Source organism: Engystomops pustulosus, chromosome 7 (assembly GCF_040894005.1).
Source record: "Engystomops pustulosus chromosome 7, aEngPut4.maternal, whole genome shotgun sequence".
Lineage (NCBI taxonomy): Eukaryota > Metazoa > Chordata > Amphibia > Anura > Leptodactylidae > Engystomops > Engystomops pustulosus.
The window spans coordinates 118,862,277-118,877,706 of NC_092417.1; the positions used below are offsets into that span (position 1 = coordinate 118,862,277).

General features: G+C 39.7%; 1 long non-coding RNA gene across 1 annotated transcript in view; it reads right to left on the reverse strand.

The window, feature by feature from the left end:
• Nucleotides 1–1,315: 1,315 nt before the first annotated feature.
• The window catches only part of LOC140068945 (uncharacterized), a 52,567-nt gene continuing 38,452 nt past the window's right edge, over nucleotides 1,316–15,430 (reverse strand). The window contains exon 4 of the long non-coding RNA XR_011848644.1: nucleotides 1,316–2,138. This is a non-coding gene — a long non-coding RNA (uncharacterized lncRNA). The remainder of the gene's footprint in view (nucleotides 2,139–15,430) is intronic.

Below are 15,430 nucleotides of genomic sequence, written 5' to 3' on the forward strand. Positions count from 1 at the left end.
TGTTCAAACAGAGGTAACATCTAATAAAGCAATTAAACTTCAGATGGCCCTTTCTTAGGATGCTCAGTAGCCAACCAGTTTTGCATTCTTGGTCTTCAAATAAAATAGTAAAGAAGTCATCCACCATGTGGAGAAGTCCTGCCAAGTATTGCTTTACGTCCATGCAGACCAATATAAGCATTTGACTACTAATTGCTGCACTAAAAGTTAAAGGGAACCTGTCAGCAGAGATTGGCCAAACAAACCACAACCAGTATGCCATCAAGCAGCTGAACATCTTCTAGATCATGTCTATTTAATGGCCCACTGGGTGGCATCGTCCAGAAAATCAACTTTGAAGTGACATGTGATTAGGTTGTATAAAGTCAAGGAGGCGGAGTGTTTAACACTGAAGTCAATCTTTCCTCACTTCAGAATGCCCTCTTCACTGTAATTGATGGACCTCCATCCAGACACATCACTAACCAGATCTCCTTGATTCCGTGGTGAGGACAGCTTGACTTCAATGCTTCACTTCAATTCTATGACTTTATATAACCAATTTACATCTCACTTCAAAGTTTATTTTGTGGATGATGCCACCATACTGGACCATGAAAGAAACATGATCTGGAAGGTGTTCAGCTGCTTCACAGCATACTGGTAAAATACTAAATCTTTATTTCTTTAGCTCTTTACAGAGAACAAAATTTGACAGTAGAGAGCAATAACATAGACCAATGAAACAATAGGCCAGAGGGCCCTGCTCATAAGAACTTCTATAGGAGGAACAAAGGAGATAACAGCGCTCGTAGAAAGGTCTAGCCATTCTTTATAAGGGATCAAAATAAATAATTCAATTAGCAAATAATGCAACCTGAGCCAGGCACCCGCTGGCATTTTATGCATCATGGTGCAAGGTCCTGCAGAGTAAGGTTGCATTGACACCTTGATTTATGCTCAGCAGACATATATGCTATGCAGACATATGCTAGCATATGGAGGCATTCATTTTTACTCCATCTTCACAGTATATGTAATACTGTGCAAAACATAGGATGAAAAGATGCAGCAAGTTACATCTTTCCATCAAGCTTCTTCCTTCTGAACGACATGAATGTTCAACAGTGACCACTATTGCATCCATCCCCCAACCTCCGCTGAGTGTATGTGATGATGTGTGTCTATTTGTGCAAATTATCAGGAACTAGCCAAAACACGTTATTATTTTGCAACTTATGTTGCATGTTCTGCACTGCACCGCTATATATTTAAAGCCTACTATTCTGAGCAATATGTATACATCATACAATATCATGTATGGAGTTATTGGATTTATTACAACAGGTAAATCTTAAGCAGATTAAAAGCAATTTTTTCAGAATAAAATTTACTTTTTGAATTATTTTTTCATTATTCATTGGACAACTGATATGTTTCTACATGCATGAAGTGACTGCAGGTTTCATTATTATTATTCTAAATTATAGCTGTGAAAAGTGGGAGTATTTGGGAAAACATAGCTCTTTTTCAATGTGCTCCTTTATATTGACAAGGCATTTATTCTGGCTTTACAATGTTTGAATTGACACCAAGTAAAATATCGAAAAGTTCACAAAGGAGTCAAAAATAGTTTTCTTTGATGTTAGTTTGTGGTCCGACCTGGAACTTACAGTGAACCCATTCCACATGCCTTACTTGCCGAAGTTTACCGCTGTTATGACATTTGAGGAACTAGGGCTTCAAATCCGGTGACATTCTATGGTACTATGGTAAACAGGACAATGAGTAGAGATTGATATATACATGAAAAGCAAGGGGACAGAATATTTGCCCTTGGTGCCAAAAAATGCTCCTATTCCGGGTCCTTAAAAGGATAAAAGGAAAATCATTTTCTCCTACTGAAAAGAAAAGAAATTTACATATTCACTCTGTGCTCCTAAAGTATATATTCTATGTATATGTAAAACACCATGGGGGGATGTATCACATCTTCCACCCTTTTTGCTCTTCTTTTTTGGTTGCCATGGTATATTTGCGCTTTTTTTAGCCACTTTTTCTTGCCTACTGTGAGGTTTGCCGTTTACTGGGAAACATGGTTTGCACCATATGCGTCATTGAATTCGGTTTCTTCCACATGGTTGCTCTTTGATTTGTGCCTAAAAAGCCAAAAAATGTGAGTGAAAACACAGTCCACATCAGGAGTAAGTTAACTTACTGTACCCTCAAATACATGTAGATACAGTTTGAATTCAGCTACAACATTACAATATGCTTACTCCCGAAGCTATTTTTTCGATTTATATGACACTAAAATACTTTAAGAATAGTTTGTCTTCCCAATAAAAACAGATACACGTTCCACCAAGCCCATTGGGGATATGTGTAGAAGAGTCAGGGAAAATTTTTTCAACTTTCACTTCTTTTCACTGTTTTCAAATATATCTAGAAAAAGATAACTTTCTAAAAGAACAGCAAGATATTGTTAAGTGCACCAACCAAAAGGTGGTGTAAGAAGGAGTTAAGATGTTGTGCAAGCTCTATTATACATTTGGAAAAAAATCACTAAACATTATAGACATTTTCCTAAGACATTCCTAATACTACTGAGAATTCTCTAGGACACAGTAATAGATATTACAAGTAACACAACCTGTTTAAAGTATTAAACAAAAATCTATTATTATTCTATTCTATTCTATTATCTATCTATTATTGTATTGTTCTAAAACAAAGTTTGCACCTCGCTAATCATGCCAAATCTGTCGAAAAGGATCTATTGAGTTCTGCATCACATCTATTACCGGCCTGTGGCAGTCTTTAGGTGGTCTAATGTATATAAAAGTGTCACCCAACATATATAAGAGTATCTAGGACCTGTGCTAGCTGTATTTTCTACAGCTTATTCACTTATGTAAGCTCATGCATAGGGTCATGGATTCCACAGCCCTATGCATAAGCCGACTGGCCAGGCTGCAAAGGATATGGCAGATCATTTATTATTTTCATCAATCAATGAACAGCGCTCACACACTGATGGCACACAGGTTGCAACTACCACCATTTGTGACCTGTTAAATTGCACACGCTCTGTGCTGGTAGCCGAAGCCAACATTAGTGGATTTGTTCCCCATGTCTCTGACTCCCTAAAATGTACCAAAACACCAAATATAGCCATTTTGAAACATTTTCTTCTCTTTATACACAGGGCTACCTACCTGTGTATAAATGTATACCTCATTTTAAAATCTGCTTATAAAAAGCATAGCGTGATCTACTACTTTACAATTAATCTATGTGAGATGGTCAATTCATATATCTTCTTTTATGAGCGTAACATAAGTTCTAGTATCCTAAGGGTGACTTCACAGGTTAAGAGGAAATATGATCACGTTATTTCACAAGGCAAGCAGAGAATCCACAGACCTAGTTTGCTTAAGAACTGACAGGGGGAACACGCAATTTGTAAATACACAAAAAGTTTAGGGATTAACACAGGCAGTTGTGAGATGGACAGACAGGGTGGGCCAAGGCTCTGTCTACCCTTTAGTACTACAACCTTCAACATCAGGCTAGCAACATCCTGCGAATTCTGCATGAAACAACAGACATCCAACTGCTGTTTGCACTAGACCACAACATGGTACAAATCTGTAGGTTGCTTAGTAGCTACAAGTAATATGAGAAAAGACATTACACTACTGGTGCCAAAGCTTTGAACAAAATTACTTCCTTTAACACACCACCTTAATTATGTGCTGGGGAACATAAAACAGGTCAGACAATTTGTACTGGGAAATCATAATTCCATCAGTCCAAAGCAGGTAGTGCCAATGATTTATGAATGAGGTGTCATAATTATTTTTTTAGTAAACAGATCAGGTTTCTTTCCTAGGACGGATCTCAAAGTACTAATTAGCTTTTTGTAGTAGAATGTCACCATCCCTTCATGACAAAAGTAGTTTTTTTTACATTGCATTTTTGGGCGGGTGATTTAAGCAGATGTTCTCTTGTAATAACCAGAAGGATTAAAGCCTTGATGAATATAACTTCGTTCTACTCACTGCCTGTGTCTCCTCCTTCACCTTTCATAATATGAAGGGTCTTCAGAATTTATATTTCACTTGAAAGAGAAGATCAAGAGGGGGAATTATTTACACAAAGATGTTTTGGTTGAGGAACATTTCTTTTTCTTGCTAAAGGAAAAGTACATTTTTAACAGAATAGCAAGTAGGAAAGATACAAGTTTAGAATTCCTGATCCTAGTTTAGTATTTTTGACATAGATAAAACAAAGGGCCACATTTATTAAAGTGTTTACACCAGTTTTCTGTTGACTGCTTCCACATGTATTTATAAAGTGATTGCACCAGCTTTGTGTTGCAGCTGCACCAACAAGACAGAAAAATGTGCACCACAATTTTGTCCGCACCATAATTTTGCAGCATGAACAAAGTACACCAAAAATAAAAAATGGTGCTCACTTCCAGAGCAGAGCAAGGGGCACCAGATTTATGAAGAACATGCTCCAGCTTTGATTAATCTGGCGCACCCTGCACATTCCACAGGAAAAATGCACATAGTACGGATTCCACTAGTTTTGATAAATGTAGCCCAATATGTTGCTATTGATATGTCCCTGAAATAAAAAAATAATGTATCATTGTTCTTAATTCAAATAATTGAAGTGATTGCAACAAGGGACAAAAATTTCCAGACAAAACTTCCCATGAAGTTGGCGAAATGATTTGCCAACTTTTCGAAAAAGTGTATTTTTGTTGTGTTATCAGGGGGCACAAGGGAAACCATTTACGATCTTGATGTGACAAAAGGACAATTTCCTAACACAAAGATACTTATAGATGATTCGTGTTCATAGTAAGATCACAGGTTGACTGAGGTAAGTACAGCAGATTTGAATCCTTAGCCATAATTGTTTTATTTTTCCTTTTACAATGCTGTATGTGACACTATTTAGTATTCCATGCAGTGCCCAGGGAAACTTGTGAAAGTACCAAATACAGTACAATTGACAAAAAAACTCAGTTAAACTGTTTACTTATGTGTCGTCCCAATTACAAACTCCCTTGATCAATACAATCACGGTGATACCAAATGTATACTGGGAATGTTTTACATATGTATTTATATTTTCTGTGTTTTAGGTTCCTCAGTGGTGTTTGCCTTTTATGGGGTCAAATTGCTCATACAATATACTGCAAAACAACAAGAAAAAACAAACTTAAAATACAGAAATGGAAACCCCATCAAATGGAAACCCCTGATGACATCATTTTGGTGTTGGCAAAGATTGGGGCCAAGAATTGCCCATGCACCTCCATTTAAGTGCTGCAATCAGGTTTGACTGCTGCATTTACAGGGGTTTTCCAGGCTTTTCAAAAATATATAAAAACAAAAAACTGTTATGTTACCTCCTAAGTCACTCCTGTTGTTCCATCCCTCTGTCACCCTTCAGTGCTGTGCCCCTGTTTGTTTACAGACAGTAATGTCCCCTCGTCCAGTGCCGTGTGCTTGTTACAGCATTAAATCTAATGCTGTACCGGGTTTCCAGAAGTAATGGGATGGCAGCGCTTGCTTCTGTAAACAAACATTCACCCCTACTATTGTGCTTATAAACTGCTTATTGGCCTCTGCACTGTATAATGTCCTTACTAAATCTAGACAGGATGGTAGGTTTTGCTTAAGTACTGTACAAATAACATGGAACTTAGATATTAAAATATCTAAATGATAGATGGCCAAAACCCATGAATATCATAAAGCCAGTTACAGGATCGACAGCTAAGAAAAATATAATGTCTTTATGTCCAGTTACCTCCCATATATACCTCTAAAGAACATAAAAAGAAAGAGTAAGCTGGGCTAAGCTCTGAAACTAATACTAGCAATTTCTATTACTTTCAAATAAAATGTGCAGAATTATGAATTATTATATTAGTTGATTAGGACTAAAAAGATCAGTTCAAATTTTCAGTACATTTTCATGTTGCATCAAAGGAGAATGTGTTTACTGGCACCTAGCCTCCAGACTTCATAGTTTTTCGTTCATAAAGAGTTAATCAGATTCACAAATGTTACGCTGTTTTGTGTGCTGAGGTCAATGAGTCCCCAGAATATTCAGCTCACACACATTGACAGCCCCTAACCTCTAACAGGGCCTTTTTTGGGCTCCTGTGATGCAAAGCTTTAATTAGGAAGTTTACAATCTATCTTTAAATACAAGCCCTTGTTGATGATTAGCACGGAGAAGCTGAGTAATTCTAGGGCCTCAAAGTAGAGATTTCAAATAAAAGGAAGGAAGAAAACCTATTACAGTCAACAATTAAAGAAACACAAAATGAGCATAATTATTATGGCTATTTTTACATTATATGCATGGAATGATGCCTAAGAATAAACGGACAGGGTTAAACATTGATGTGGTGAGCACAAAACAGCAACTGTACAATAATGCAAAATTGACCTTGTAATACAATGTCTAAGGTCTATCAGAAATGAAATTTTTTGGAAATTATAGTTATATAATTTGGTTAAATTGCTGTATTGTTTAAATTTTCTTCAGTTTTACATACCACACATATTTACCGTATATACTCGTGTATAAGCCGAGTTTTTCCAGCACAAAAAATGTGCTGAAAAACGTCCCCTCAGCATATACACGAGTCAATAAGGATGTTAAAAATACTTAAAAAATAATAAACGTAAATACTCACCCTCCGGTGGCCCCGATGTGCAGCGCTGCTCCCCCGATGTCCGCGCGGCTCGTCTTCAGGCTTCCGCGCCCGTCTTCTTTCTTCTGCAGGGTGCCGCCATTGTTCTTCTCCCGGGCGGCGCCTAGTATGACGTCAGCAGCGGCGCGTCATACTAGGCGCAGGCCGAGAGAGAGAGCAATGGCGGCGCCAGGCAGAAGAAAGAAGACGGGCGCGGAAGCCTGAAGACGAGCCGCGCGGACATCGGGGGAGATGCGCTGCACCGGAGGGTGAGTATATACGTTTATTATTTTTTTTAATGCTGGGGCAAGCTGTATACTACTGGGGGCAGGCGTATACTACCGGGGGAAGGCTGGGCTGGGCTGTATACTACTGGGGGCAGGCTGTATACCACACGGGGCAGGCTAGGGTGCTGTATACTACTGGGGGCAAGCTGTATACTACTGGGGGCAGTGCTGTATACTACTGGGGGCAGTGCTGTATACTACTGGGGGCAGTGCTGTATACTACTGGGGGCAGTGCTGTATTCTACTGGGGGCAGGCTGTATACTACTGGGGGCAGTGCTGCATACTACTGGGGGCAGTGCTGCATACTACTGGGGGCAGTGCTGCAGACTACTGGGGGCAGTGCTGCATACTACTGGGGGCAGTGCTGCATACTACTGGGGGCAGTGCTGTATACTACTGGGGGCAGTGCTGTATACTACTGGGGGCAGTGCTGTATACTACTGGGGGCAGGCTGGGCTGGCTGTATACTACTGGGGGCAGGCTGCACTGGCTGTATACTACTGGGGGCAGGCTGGACTGGCTGCATACTATAGGGGGCTGGTTGGCTATATACTGGGGGGGGGTCTGTGACCAATGCATTTCCCACCCTCGGCTTATACTCGAGTCAATATTTTTTCCCAGTTTTTGGTAGTAAAATTAGGGGTCTCGACTTATACTCGGGTCGGCTTATACTCGAGTATATACGGTAATATCTTGCAATATATATACCTCATCGGCCACTTTATTAGGTACGCCTGTCCAACTGCTCGTTAACACTTAATTTCTAATCAGCCAATCACATGGCGGCAACTCAGTGCATTCAGGCATGTTGACATGGTCAAGACAATCTCCTGCAGTTCAAACCGAGCATCAGTATGGGGAAGAAAGGTGATTTGAGTGCCTTTGAACGTGGCATGGTTGTTGGTGCCAGAAGGGCTGGTCTGAGTATTTCAGAAACTGCTGATCTACTGGGATTTTCACGCACAACCATCTCTAGGTTTTACAGAAAAAGAAAAAACATCCAGTGAGCGGCAGTTCTGTGGGCGGAAATGCCTTGTTGATGCCAGAGGGCAGAGGAGAATGGGCAGACTGGTTTGAGCTGATAGAAAGGCAACAGTGACTCAAATCACCACCCGTTACAACCAAGGTATTCAGAAGAGCATCTCTGAACCCACAGTACGTCGAACTTTGAGGCAGATGGGGTACAGCAGCAGAAGACCACACCGGGTGCCACTCCTTTCAACTAAGAACAGGAAACTGAGGCTACAATTTGCACAAGCTCATCGAAATTGGACAGTAGAACATTGGAAAAACGTTGCCTGGTCTGATGAGTATCGATTTCAGCTGCAACATTCGGATGGTAGGATATGAATTTGGCGTCAACAACATGAAAGCATGGATCCATCCTGCCTTGTATCAACGGTTCAGGCTGGTGGTGGTGGTGTCATGGTGTGGGGAATATTTTCTTGGCACTCTTTGGGCCCCTTGTTACCAATTGAGCATCGTTACAACGCCACAGCCTACCTGAGTATTGTTGCTGACCATGTCCATCCCTTTATGACCACAATGTACCCAACATCTGATGTCTACGTTCAGCAGGATAATGCGCCATGTAATAAAGCTGGAATAATCTCAGACTGGTTTCTTGAACATGACAATGAGTTCACTGTACAGGCAGTCCCCGGGTTACGTACAAGATAGGGTCTGGAGGTTTGTTCTTAAGTTGAATTTGTATGTAAGTCGAAACTGTATACTTTATAATTGTAGATCCAGACAAAAAATTTTTTGGCCCCAGTGACAATTGGAGTTTAAACATTTTTTGCTGTAATGGGACCAAGGATTATCAATAAAGCTTCATTACAGACACCTTACAGCTGATTATTGCAATCTAGGACTATAGTAAAGTATTCAGAAAGCTTCACCAGAGGTCAGAGGGGTCTGTCTGTAACTATGGGTTGTCTGTAAGTCGGGTGTCCTTAAGTAGGGGACCGCCTGTACTCAAATGGCCTCCACAGTCACCAGATCTCAATCCAATAGAGCATGATGAATACATAAAAACATGTCAAAAAATCACATTCTAACAGGCCATCACACATCACATTTTTTTGGGGGGGAGGACTTCTCCCCTAAACAAATTCATTTATTATGAAATGTATTATCAAATTATGTGCCACTTCCCCAATTACAATGCACATATTACAGTTCACCACAGTTTAGCATTTTTCAGACATGTGCCTACAGTAGGCAACAGTCACAATGCCCCAAGCAGCCGGTGATATCACATTTGCCTAAGCATGGTCACATGCTCGCTGAATAAAGGTCTATTTACAAGACTTATGGCTTGTAAAGTCTGTGATATTGCTTATTGTGGGCTGTCGATGACTGCCAGAGATGCTGTGGTCCAAATAACTTCCTATTGAGGATAAATAAAGTTATCTTAACTTATATGGACACCATAGATAGGGTGTCACCATCTAAAGATCACTTTCTATGAGCCAGACTTCTAAGATCATAAGCAATTAATTCCTTCCCCCATATAAATGTATTCTGTTTTTGTATAAAATAGATGGATATACATTTTGGCACGTTGATGCATTAACCTGTCAATTTCATTTTATTGGGGAAATGTATGATCGGTTTATTTAGTTGACCCTTCTACTGTTATTACAAAAACCCAATTTAAAATTCTAGGCATCTTTGGAATATAATATATGTAATATAAGAACCTGTTTTTTTTTTTCAAACAACCAGTTTATACATTTAGATTTTTCACTTTAAAAGTTTAAAGGAATTCTTTTTAGTGAAGTCACAATTCGTTATCAGTCAATAATGACCTTTCAGTCATTGACCGGAATGAACTTCTAAACATTTACTGATTTTCAAATATAGTCACACACCTTACAGTAGATGATGCAGACCCACTTGGCTTGGCTAGGGTTACACTCGAGAATCAATTACTATTTACTATTCACCCTATATCTCTTTACACTCCTTCACTCCTTACTAATGCCAGATCTTGGGACTGAAGATCTGGACCCCTTCTTTAAAGTTCAAATTGATTGCATTTGCCACAAAATAATTTCTCAATCCACTCACTCCATTTATCCCCTTTCTTCCGTTACTTTACCCTGTTCGCTCTCTTGCTTTGAGCTAGTCACAGAGTAAGAAGTGTCCAGGCTCCTTTCCTCTGCTTGCCCCATTACCTGCATCAGTTACCCCATCCCCTTACATCTTGCACAGTCCCTCTCTCCAGTAGTCACTTCTCACATAGCTAAATCTTCAACCTCTCTCTTCTGGTGCTGTTCCCTCTTCTTTCAAGCAAGCTGTTGTTACCCCATTAATAAGGAATCTCCAGTGATCTTCTCACTGCTAAATCCAAAAGTGACTATTCTCTCCTCATCCTTCAGAATTTCTCTGCAGCATTTAGTACAGTGGACTACCAGCTCCTCCTCAGGATGCTTCACTCTATTGTTCTGAAGGACACTGTACTTTCTTGGGTTTCTTCCTATCTCTCTGACTGCACTTTCAGCGTTTCCTTTTTCTGAATCTCTCTTGTCATCTTCCTCTCAATGTCGGGGTTCCTCAGGGCTCAGTCCTCGGTTCTTTTTTCCTGCTATACTGCCCCCATTAGACAAACTATCAGCAGATTTGATTTCCAGTAACATTTTATACTGATGCTATATACTTGTGCACGTAACGCCACCTCTGCCTTACTTCAGAACACTAGTGATTGTATCTCTGCCGTCTCTAATATTATGTCCTCTCTCCTTGAAAATTAATCTTTCTACGACTTTTTGACTTTCTGCCATCTACTAACCAACCCAATCCTGACCTCTCCATCTGGATCTGTGGGATCACTATAACCCGAGGAAGCAGGCCTGGTGTCTTAGGATTGTGCTGGACTCCGACCTCTTCTGCATATATTCAATCGCTTGCTCACTCTTGCTACATGCATATCAGAAACATCTCCAGAATCCATCCATTTTTTTGCAACTGAAACCTCTAAAATTCTAATTGTTGCTCTAATCACTCTCTACTTAACTTGGTCTTCCACTCATTAAACTCTCTCCTCTCCAATATATTCTAAATGCAGCAGCCAGGCCTGTCTTTCAGACCAAACGCTACACAGATGCCTCCAGCTTGTGCCAGTCACTGCACTGGCTGCCCGTCACTTTCCGAATACAGTTTAACATAATCACCCTCATCCACAAGGCTATGCATAATGCTACATCTCTCTACCTCTCTTCTATTGTCGTAGTCAATCGCCCAATCCACGCTCTTGGATCTGCCAGTGATCTTTGATTAATCTGTACCCTAATTTAAACTTCTCATGCACGTCACAAGATGCACCAATTCTCTGTTAATTCACTAAATTCACTGTAATTCAGACTAATACCCAACCTCCAAAGTTTCAAACATGCTCTTAAAACCTCTATAGACAAGCCTATCAAACTTGCTAACTGCATAGTATCATAGTATCATAGTATATAAGGCTGGAAAAAGACGCAAGTCCATCAAGTCCAACCTTTAAGAATTAAATAAATGTTTTATCCCCATAACCCGTGATATTTTTTCTCTCCATAAAGGTATCCAGGCCTCTCTTGAACATGTACATAGAGTCCACCATAACAACCTCCTGCGGCAGAGAGTTCCATAGTCTCACTGCTCTTACAGTAAAGAACCTTTGTCTATGTTGATGGTAAAATCGCCTCTCCTCTAGGCGTAGAGGATGCCCCCTTGTCCTGGTCACAGGCCTAGGTATAAAAAGATCTTTGGAGAGATCCTTGTACTGTCCGTTCAGGTATTTGTACATTGTAATGAGATTTCCCCTCAGTCGTCTTTTTTCTAAACTGAATAATCCCAACTTTTGTAATCTGTCAGTGTATTCTAATACCCCCATTCCCCTAATAATCCAGGTTGCTCTCCTCTGCACCCGTTCCAGCTCTACTATATCCTTTTTATACACTGGTGCCCAAAACTGTACACAATATTCCATGTGTGGTCTGACCAGGGATTTGTATAAGGGAAAAACTATGTCTTTATCATGAGAATCTATTCCTCTCTTGATACATCCCATAATTTTATTTGCTTTAGCAGCAGCCACCTGGCTCTGGTCACTAAAATTAAGTTTACCATCCACCAATACCCCCAGTCCTTTTCAGCTCCAGTTTTACTAAGTAATTGACCGTTTAGAACATAATTATACTTTTTGTTTCCATGGCCCAAGTGCATAACTTTACATTTATCTACATTAAACCTCATCAACCATTTCTCTGCCCACTCCTTAAGCTTCCACAAATCCCTTTGTAATGCTAAACTATCGACCTCAGTATTTATTACTTTACACAGCTTAGTATCATCTGCAAATATTGAAACTTGACTGTATAAACCCACTACAAGGTCATTAATAAAAATATTAAAAAGAAGTGGCCCCAATACTGACCCCTGTGGCACTCCACTGGTAACGTCAACCCAATCTGAGAATGTGCCATTAATGACCACCCTCTGTTTTCTATCACTAAGCCAATTACTTACGCAAATACACAGATTTTCTCCTATTCCCAGCAGTCTCATTTTATATACCAACCTTTTATGTGGCAAATTCTAATATCTCATTACTTACCCATCCTATGTCCTGCTCCTGTCTGTTATCCAGCAAACACCAGATATATACCAGGCTTCTCTGCAGCCCCATTGACTTTCGACTTTGTATACAAGGTGGCGGATGATGACTTTGTCCCCTTATAAAGAATGGCTGGACCATTATACAAGCTCTTATACCTCTTGTGTCACCCTCTCATCTGCATAGACTGTAAGCTCTTGCAAGCAGGGGCCTCACTCCTATTGTTTCACTTGACTATTTGTACTCTGTAATGTAGTATTTTATTTGTGTATATCCCCTATGATTTGTAAAGCGCTGTATAATAAAGCACTAGCCATATGTTGTCAAGCAGCCAAGCAGATTCTAGATGCTGTTTCTTTCATGGCCTTGTGTGGTGACATCATCCAGAAAATCTTATTATTATTATTATTTAATATTAAGAAAAACAGTGTGTGTTGGTGAAATTAATAAACACGATCTGTTTAAAAAAAAACTGTGTGAATAGTTTGAAGAGTTGAGCAACAGCATTACACTAACCCTACTATAGTCAAGCAGATGGAACCACATGATGAGAATTTTTAGAAATAAGAAGACTGAAATCCAATAATTCATGATTTATTAAGAATATGAAGATGAGGGAAGTATCCTTGAAAGAAGTAATGAAACTTGTAACAACAGAACAGTTAACTAGGGCACATGCAAGATGTTTCAGACACTACAGGCCATTATTAATGTAAGTGAAAGGCCTGAGAAGGGAACCATGGAGAAAAAAAAGAGATGAGCATATCTATTAGTCCATGTGTCGATTCGGTATGAATCTGCTGATTTTCCAGCACCAAGACATAGACCCTCAAGTGCCTAAAAGCAAATACAGCCCTGACCAGAGTCCCATTTCATTTTTAACAGTTCTGCATACGCAGTTTCATTTTGGCCTTACATCCTCACTTGCTCTTCTTAATTTAGAAATTCATTCTTCGTTCTTTGTCCATTGGTTATATGTGGTAAGGCAGCTCAGCTCTGTGTAAATTATTTGTTGCTAAGACAGAGACAAACAAGGGCCTATGCAATAACATCTCCATAGATGCAGCAATGAACAGTAGATATTTTATAAAACATATTGTGGTATAGTCATATGCAAAAATTAATTTGACACTTAGATAACTGGATTAACCTACAACAAAAAGGTATCCCTGAAACAGCGGGAAGGGTGAAGATACTTTGTTATCAGCGTTACTCGTATTAACCTTTCCTAATATCCTTGTAAATACAGAATTCAGTTTCTGCCATGAAGACACAATATGGAGACTATTCCACAACGCACAGAAAGAAATCTCCATAATTAGAGGGAACATAACAAGTTCATTTCCGTGAGGGGAAAAAAGAGGGGAGCTTAAAGACTAGATGTTTAGACATCGCAGCAAGTCCCCTTGTGACCTTCTTCTGATATGTAGCAAAACATTAATCTTCTTGCCAGCAATTATACAGAATACACAGTGATGCAGCGCTAGATCAGCCAGTACGTAATAGTAATTGTATTGTTCTCCTTTATTTATGCCTAGGCTGTACCAGTTAGATGAGGTAAGTTGAGGCTTTTTATATGTTATTATTCTCAACTGGCAATACATAAAGGCTTATTATACAAATATCTGTCTGTTTCTGAAACACTGTTTCACACCTCTTTACAGTTGCGATCAAAGCGCTTCAACATTTTATTATGAAATGGTGAAATTTCCCTCTCTGCTTTGCATATGAATTATAGCCTTTTTCTTTAGCTCGAGTGACAGCGCCTTTTGAACCAAAGAAAAACACAAGGTGTTACATTTTCTTTTAGAGAATCCCAGTTACTAAATAAACTTTTTGGTAGGAGTTATGACTCCTCAGGTGCTACATGTGAGTGTGACCCATGCAGAAAGTGGGATTTATTTATTTATGTTTGTTATTGATGCCAAAGTATTCCACATCACTGTATACAGATTATTCCTATTTACGTTGCACCCCATCCTTATGTGGCCCACAACCTCATTTTCCAACACAGATACTTATAAATTATGGTCAGTTTCATAGGCAGTTATTGTTTTTCCTATATGTTTTGCATTATGGCAGAGTATGGGAAATATAGACACATTTATCATATTACACCAGACATCAGGAGTCCAAGCCCTGAAAAAGGTGAAATTCCTGGTACACAGTCAGTTATTGTGCCTATATCCCCCTTACGCCACCTCTACAGCAAGTGGGGGGGGGGGGTTGGAGTGCCATGGGCAAGGGCTATGGTGCTTAACAGTCCCACCGGCGCTGGCCAGCGAAGATGCCTGGCAGATTTATCAGGGAGCTAGGTGACCACAACAACTTGGACACTTAGAGCCTGCCTATGGTAAATGTGCCCCTCAGTGTTATGACTATGAATGTGAGAAGTGAATATAAATTGGGACGGAGTAGTGACAGTGTCTAAAATTGGTTATGTGTGGCTTGTGTGCCCCACAAGAAAACAGGAAAATTCCCGATGGGCATTTGAGCCAGAGTCATCTTCCATGCCCAACACCATGCATGACTGGGACAGAATCTGGATCAATTACTGCAATGCATATATATAGGTGTTTTATAGTATTTCAACCAAGCTATGCACCAATATTGAAACTATTTTGATCATTGAACAAACTACCCTATTTATCATTATTGGTGTGTGTTACTGGGACACACCTTATTTATCTTGAACCCCCCCCCCCAACCAATTAACTGGCAGCAACTGTATGCCTGGCTCATTCATCTAAAATGGCCCTAGTCAACCATAATAGTCAGTTAGTAGGCTACAAAGAAATCCCCATAAGAACAATAGTCATAGGCAATGGCCC